At 35.5% G+C, this 7,816-nt stretch overlaps 1 pseudogene across 1 annotated transcript; it reads right to left on the minus strand.

Moving 5' to 3' along the window:
- Window positions 1-429: 429 nt before the first annotated feature.
- Window positions 430-2,501, minus strand: LOC149551285 (12-oxophytodienoate reductase 7-like; annotated as a pseudogene). Its single transcript, XR_016353285.1, has 4 exons — window positions 2,383-2,501; window positions 2,133-2,273; window positions 1,910-2,040; window positions 430-1,808 (listed from the first exon to the last, which is right to left on the minus strand). The product of XR_016353285.1 is annotated as a 12-oxophytodienoate reductase 7-like (transcript).
- Between the last annotated feature and the right edge of the window lie 5,315 nt (window positions 2,502-7,816).

A 7,816-nucleotide genomic window follows, 5' to 3' on the forward strand; every position in this document is an offset into this window, starting at 1 on the left:
AAAAAAAATTTTAAAAAAAATTAACAAAAAAAATTCAAAAAGTAAAAGTAAAAAAAAATCAAAAAAAAAAAAATTTAAAAAAAAATAAAAATTAATTTAAAAAAAAAAAAATTTTAAAAAAAAAATTTTAAAAAAAATTTTTAAAAAAATAATAATAATAAAAATATTTTTTAATGGAAAATCGGAATGGGAATGGAAATGGCCTATTCCAATAACAGATATTTTTTGGCATAGACATATGCTCATTTTAGGGGCAAAATTGGAATATGTCCTCCTATTCCCAATTCCGCTTGAGCTTACCAAACAACGAATATAAAACATATTCTAATTTCGTTTTCTTATTCCACTCATATTCCATCAACCAAACGGGACCTAAATGACATTAGCCATAATGGACAGAGCAATATATAATGCATTATATCTTGGAAGCTTATAATAATCAACATCATACAAATAGTTTTTATTATAAAAAATAAAGAATGTAAACTTCACATGGCAAGGGAAAGGAAGGAGTAAGAGCGTATCTTCTTGATGAAATATTTTCTTCTCCCTCTGACAAATCCACTTCAGCAAACACATTTTCAGTAGCTTGAAGGAAAACCCAAAAAGCCCAGCTGTCCAGCCTGGGAATCGCTCTACTTTCCACACTGGCTTTAGAGCTGTAAGCTCTAAGTACTTGGGCGTATGGGGACGGTACAATTTTAGAGTCTTTTTGTTTGAGAGGTAAATAAGAATGGGAGCACATGTTCTATGAGAGCAGTGATATGGCTCATGAAGCACTCAATTTCATAGTAAAAACGAAGGGCACCCGTGGCCTTCGTTTATTGCTTGAGGCAACCCAATATCTAATATTTTAGAGAACGCTTCTAAATCTAGCATGATTGATTGATGAAAGTACCCACTATTTTCTCTTTAAACCTCTATTTTCCTGTGTGCAGAATCGGCGAGGCTCATGACGATTCAACATCTTGTCCATAGTCAAACATGCTCATCAAACTCTGAATTTGGTTTACAGGAATTATGTGAGCAAAATGGGTAATCAGTGTAACCCACGACCTGATCATGAGTATAGAAAGTAGAGCGGTCATAATCGTTGAGCTTCGCTTCCACAGCGAATCTATGTGGCAGGTCGGGATTGGAAATGAAAAGCCTTCCAAATGATATCATGTCCGCATTTCCATTCGACACAGCTTCCATGGCGGTGTCTCTGCTGTAACCGCCGCTCCTCATAACCCTTCCTCTGTATTCCTCCTTCACAATCTTCCACATTGCGGCGGCCCTCATTTCGCCCTGCAAATCCTCCTCTTTGACACCAGCTTTTGTGAATCGCGGCTCCGTCATGTGCAGGTAAGCCAGAGTATAAGCATTCAGCAGGCCAAGTAAATGAGATGTGAGAGAAAGGGGATCCGAATCTGCAGCTGCCACGTGGTCTATGATCGGCGACACGCGTACGGCGATGCGTTCAGCGCCAATCTCTTTCACCACCGCTTCCACGACCTCCACGGCAAATCGACACCTGTTGTGGAGGGACCCGCCGTAGTCGTCCACTCTGTCATTTACCCCGTCCTTGAGAAACTGGTCGATTAAGTAGCCGTGCGCCGCGTGGATTTCCACGCCGTCGAAGCCTGCCAACCTGGCATTCCTCGCAGCCTTTCCAAACTCTTCAACAATGCCGGCTATTTCCGACGTGGAAAGCGCACGTGGGGTGGAGTAAGCGGCGGTGGCGCCGCCTGGCATCAAGATGCTCCATTCCTCTGAAATTGCCTTGCCCGTCGACGATACGGGGGCGTCTCCGTTGGGCTGATAAACTGCAAACAACATACACACACCAGCTAAACTTATAACAGTTGCACACGTGGAAAAATGGATGCGTTTTATTAAGCAGTCATGGTGTGATTGAGTTGTTTACATGTGTGAGATGCTCTCCCCACGTGCCAGAGCTGGCAGAAGATGATGCCGCCTTTTGCATGGACGGCGTCGACAACCGCTTTCCACGCCGTCACTTGTTCCTCACTGAAAATGCCCGGAGAATGTGGAAAGCTGCATGAAAAGAAAAGACGTCATCGATATCATAGCCTTACTTCAATTACAACGCAATTGCTGAAATCTTTATGTCACACTTTGTGACATACCCAAAAGCTTGGGGCGAGACAGCGTTGGCTTCTGTGATGAGGAGGCCTCCTCTGGTGGTCCTCTGCGAATAAAACTCCACGTGGCAGGGCTGAGGAATGCTGTCTATTGCGCGGCACCGTGTCATGGGAGCCAACACAACTCTACACACATTAATAATTTAATTATAATGATGTTAGAAACTATAGTAACGTCCTTAATAAAAATGGTTGCAGATCAAATTGGAAAGTATGAAGATATAATCTGAGTTACCTGTGAGAAAGGTTGAAGAGCGGGCCCATCTGCAAGGGAGACAGAAGATGAGGATTGTTATCTACAGGATAAGCAGAGAAAAGTCCCCATTTGCCCATTCTAAAATAATAAGAAGAAGAGAGGTTTGTATATTGCTAGACAATGGCTGAGCTGAGCTTAGTTATAACATGGTAGTATTTATAGGCTTGTCGAAAAATACAGAGAATTAAGGTCGAGTTCGTTTCACGTGGAGATGCAGATCATTGACTAACGGTAGATCTGATGCCTCGCATAGTAAAATGAGAGTCTGCTGTTTCGAATGTTGTTGTTGTCGTTGGAGTAACGGAACTCCCAACTTGAATACTCTGAATATGGAGCGCTGTTTGGCCGGGAAACGCATTTTGCCAAATTCAGGCTCCTTGACGTTGAAACCTTGCTTTTTGCAAGGTGCCAATTCCAACTCATTGTATATAAATTTAAAAAATTGGCCCTATTCAATTAAATATCAATTAAATATTAAATTAGTTATAGTTGCAATTAGAGATTTGTCCGTTCAAAATACTTTCCGTTATCTTTTGTTTTGTATATATATATATATATATATATATATATATATATAAAAGTTGGTTACTATGTATTTATGTCACTAATATGTATTTAAAGGAGGGGTGTTTTCAAGTAATTTTTAGTAAAGAGAAAATAATAAATTGACATATTTTATTTTCAGTGAAATTGTTTAAAATATTAATATTATTTTAAAATATGATTAAGATTTTTATTCAAAAATATCATTTAAGAGAACTATTAGCCAAAACAAATTAAACCACTAGTACATTTTCACTAATTTTTTGACCTAGTTTTTCAACCAAATTTATTTTTTGGCTCGATTTGGTCGAAATTTTGATCAAATTAGGGTTTCTCAATTTGATCAAAATTTTGACCAAATCGCGTTGAATAACAAAAAAGAAAGAAAATGGCATAACATTTTGCTTTTTGCGGGAGGATCTGGTTCAATGAGCTCTGCGTGCACAAGAGCCATTTGACATAAGAAGCAACCATTTTCAATCGATCAGTCTCCTTAAAGTGTTGTTTATTGCATTTCGAGTTGCCTTAGGTGCCTTTGTTGTTTGCGTTTGCATTTATTGTATAGTTTGTTGGTTGATCGGGTTGCCATTGCAGACGTTCGACAAGTTTGAGTTGCCATTGCAGACATTTGGCAAGTTTCAAGTTGCCATTGCTAAGTGCTAGAAATCTACAACTTTTATTATTGTATAATGCATTTAGCAAGAGTTTCATCAAATCGATAAGTAATTTGTTTTATAAAATGTGTATTTGGTAAGGGTTTCATCAAAATGATATTATGTCATTTATAATTGGTTGGCTTGTTAATTTTTGCACAATAAACTTTCTAGTTTATTGTCCTCCCATTTCTAGAAATATGCGTACAAAATCCATTTAAGTGTAACGTATGAAGCCTCTGTCATATCACTATCCACTCACCTCAAAGATATTCAAGTTATGCATTGTTGAATGTACTTGTTGTTGGATGTTCTTTCATCAATAGTAATATAGTTAGATAAAATAATTTAGATGATAAGTGAACCTCAATATGAACAATTAATAGGTTGTTTGCTTTGTTACATTGAAATCCTAATAATAATAAATATAATTATTAATCTTCTCTTTAAGCCAAATTAACCTGAATTCCATGCTATTTTACCAAAGCCACCCTTGTGATAATGTGGGTTTCCTTGTTGAATATGGTGGTTGCCTCCCAACCTTCAATATCTCAACCACTCCACTCTTTGGAAATGTTTCTTAACACCCCAAGCATGTATCCCAACCTCCAAACATCTATACAAACAATAACCACCTTTGTCATGGGTTTCCATTGAATTGTTGTCTCACGATTATTACATGCAATAATAGGTTAGTTTTTTGATTCGTGGTCAAATTTGTGGTAAGGAGTAGGGTCTATTGGGGACCAATATATTGGTACTCTAAAACATCATAGGAAGCCCTTTCATCCTTCTTAATTCCATACAATGGAATATGCAACCAAAAAGATAAGATTGCACTCTGACATGGTTCAAAATTTACTGTCTAAATAATGAATAAAGAATATCTTCATGTTAACCCCAAGATACTAGAAAAAAATTCAATATCAACATTCATTTTCATGTATATAGGAAGTTTAATGAATACCACAACCACGAGATATGAAGAAGAAACAATGACTATCATTCAAATATTATTGCCTAATCGTGATTAGTGAGCTCTTCTTTTCAATCACCAAATGATGCTATATCCATTTATAATATCAATAATGTTCTAGATCTTCTTTTTTGTATATAAGAAACTTAACAACCACCATAACCATGAAGTAAAGGAGAAGATAGAAGGACTCTGATATAAATATCGATATATAAGTAATATTACACAAAAAACTGATTTCTACTTCAAAAACCATACAAAAAGCCTTTTATTTACCTTCTCCATATGTCCCTCTGTATCAATAACATGAGATTACATTTCTTTTTAGCATAACATGACTTTTCAATTCCCTAATGTCTCAAACAAGATGAATGATTGTTCACCTTCTACACTTTACCAATTTTTGCAAAGAATTACTCACAACATTTCTTGGCAATTTTTACACTTTTTTCCACATTTTGCATATTAATTTCTAATATACTTTCCTAGGCACCCGAAATAGGTTCAACATCACATTATGACATCTTAACTCTATAATATATTCCCACTTTGACCCATAACACTTAAAACAAGAAATTGGTCAACATGACCTTAATTTGAACACCTAATAACTTGATGTGAAAAAACTAATATCCTAATCTAACATGACTCAAAACATGCTAATTATAACTCAAATTTCATGGGAGATGGTCAGGGTTCCCTACACCATTACCTCAAATGGTGTGATATTACAATGGAGTCCAACACCCCTGCACCAAATCTAACCATCGTCCTACTTGCATTGCTAAGATTCCTTGTTAGAGGATCTTGTAACGCAACCTAGAATATAGTAGTAGTCTCCATCTTGATCATGTACTTGAGGGTCAAATGTGTGGCAAAATGTGTGGGGCCCTTCCATAGGGAGTTGGTTTCCTCCATTTTAGTAATGGTTATGTTATAATGAGAAACCCACCCTATTAAGTTAAGCCCTTTTTTGTTGCAATAATAAATCAATATTTTGAGGAACAAAAGTCGTCAACTAGTTTGAAAAACAATTCAATTATTTTGATAACACTCACATTAGCAGTAGCAACTAGACAAGAGGATCCACAAAGCACAAAAACACCTCTAAGAAAAATTATTAATAGAGAGGATACTAAGACTTATGATATATTATGATAACTACATTGCTTGTGTAGCTTTTGAACAAGGGCTAGCTATATAACCTTACACTAGAAATATTTATTCATTTCAAGTGTTCCAAGTCTACCATATGCTCCCTCTGCACCTATACATGCTTTGACAAGAACAAGATTCACTTGTTCTTCCCCATCACCTTGGACAAGATCTTTACTTGCAAGTGAGTTTTCCTCAGCACCTGAATCTTCTTCTAAGAAAGTACTTTGAATTGTAGACCTTCCTAAATAATCCAAGTCAAACAATATTAAATCATGTGCAGTAGAGGATGAATTTATAAATTGCAATATTGTACAAGTCTTTTTACAACGTTGGATGACTATAGTTGTAATGCATATGTCATGCATATAGATTGATTTTCAATATGATTTTTAGGTCACATATGTTGAGCACATGGTTGATTTAATCTATGGCATCATTTTCCCCCAACACAGGTATTATGTATTATGCAGACATATTCATATTCTTTTTTCTTTATGCAAGTATTTATCATTTGGGATGTAGTCCATTTTCAGGATCCCTATCATTTATGCTTTGTAAATATCTGTTTCTAATTTAGGGTCCCTTTGCCATAGTATTTATGCTTTAGAGAAGAAAAATGTATGTACCCTTTGATTCATATCAACCTACTTCTCCGGGTCATTTATGAACTTAAATGCTCTCTTTCTTTCCTACTCATTTGTTCATTTATAGAAATTAATTCTCTCTTTCTCACTTTCTTCATAGTGTGTTGATGAAACTAACTTTCGAGCATTTGGAAGCAAAAAAAAAAAAGGGAAGCAGACCTCATCTCCCTTGATTTAAGCCTAACATAGATTTATTTTATGAACTACTCTATGAAAGATATAATGGCTAAAGAGTACTAATACCAAGATACTTCATATGATGTTGTTTCTATTGTTGAGAAAAAATATGCAATAGGAAAGGAGACTTGAGCTTGAAATATTTGAAGGGAAAAATATCTTGTCATGGAAATTATTTGATAATAGATGGATGGAACTATGCATTGAACTACTTTGACTAGTATTGTTAGAATGAAAAGTTAAGAAGTCTTATGTGCATTAAGTTGTAGTTTATCAAAAAGTAAGATGATGCACTTATAGTAATACTCTTAGAGTTTTCAAACTCGAAAAGAATTCTTGAAAATAATCTCATCCATTTTATTTGTAATAGCAGTCACCAAATTCTATTATAATTTTTTTTCATATGTAGATGGATAAAAGACTTGATCTATCTATTCTGGTTAATTTGAAAGAGGTTGGTAATGACATCTAAGGTTACTATTTAGTGAAATTACTGTTCAAAGGGACATTACCAGTAGATATGGTAGTGGGATTGAAAGTTTATAAAACTATCTTGATAAATTTTATTGTTGACAACCCGATTTAGCTTATATCTTTTGCTAGTAGAGTAGAAATTAAAACTCATATTTTTTGCTCACCCAAAACTTGGCTTCAAAAAAACTTGAATGGGAAATTCCCACATGGAAAAGCTATGGTTTTAATGGATTGGACCAAATTTTAGGACTGAGCACACCCATTGGTAAACTACAAAATTTTAATACTCTTACCCGTCTCTATTTATAGGATTTAACATAACTAAATGTTAGCTCCAAGAAATGTTATGCTTCCTAGATAGTTTAACTCCAACTATTGACTGACTCATCTTCTAGCATGTCATGAACAACCTAATTTAATGTCTATGGAAACTCTAGCTTCAATCCTCTGCATGACAGCAATAGCAATGAGAAGGGCAATCTACTGGCATTCTAAAAGAGTGTGGGAAAAATAGGAAATGCATTCAAAGATGTGGAAAATGTAATGTAGGAGGAAGAAGATGGTTGAGGAAAGTGGTGAGGTGAGTGGGCTTAATCTTCCTCTGTAGCATCATCATGAGTTGTATCATGTGAAACATGAGGAATTCCTCCTTTGTGACCACTCCCTTCTCTATTAATTTTGCCACATTCTTCAGATGGATGACCACAAGAATAGATGAATTGAAGTTACCTATTACAGGCCTATCCTTCACATGTGTCTCCATCTCCATCTTCATCTCCACATCTTAA

This window comes from Cupressus sempervirens, chromosome 6 (assembly GCF_028749045.1).
Source record: "Cupressus sempervirens isolate cs-2001-9-10 chromosome 6, ASM2874904v1, whole genome shotgun sequence".
NCBI classification, from domain to species: domain Eukaryota; kingdom Viridiplantae; phylum Streptophyta; class Pinopsida; order Cupressales; family Cupressaceae; genus Cupressus; species Cupressus sempervirens.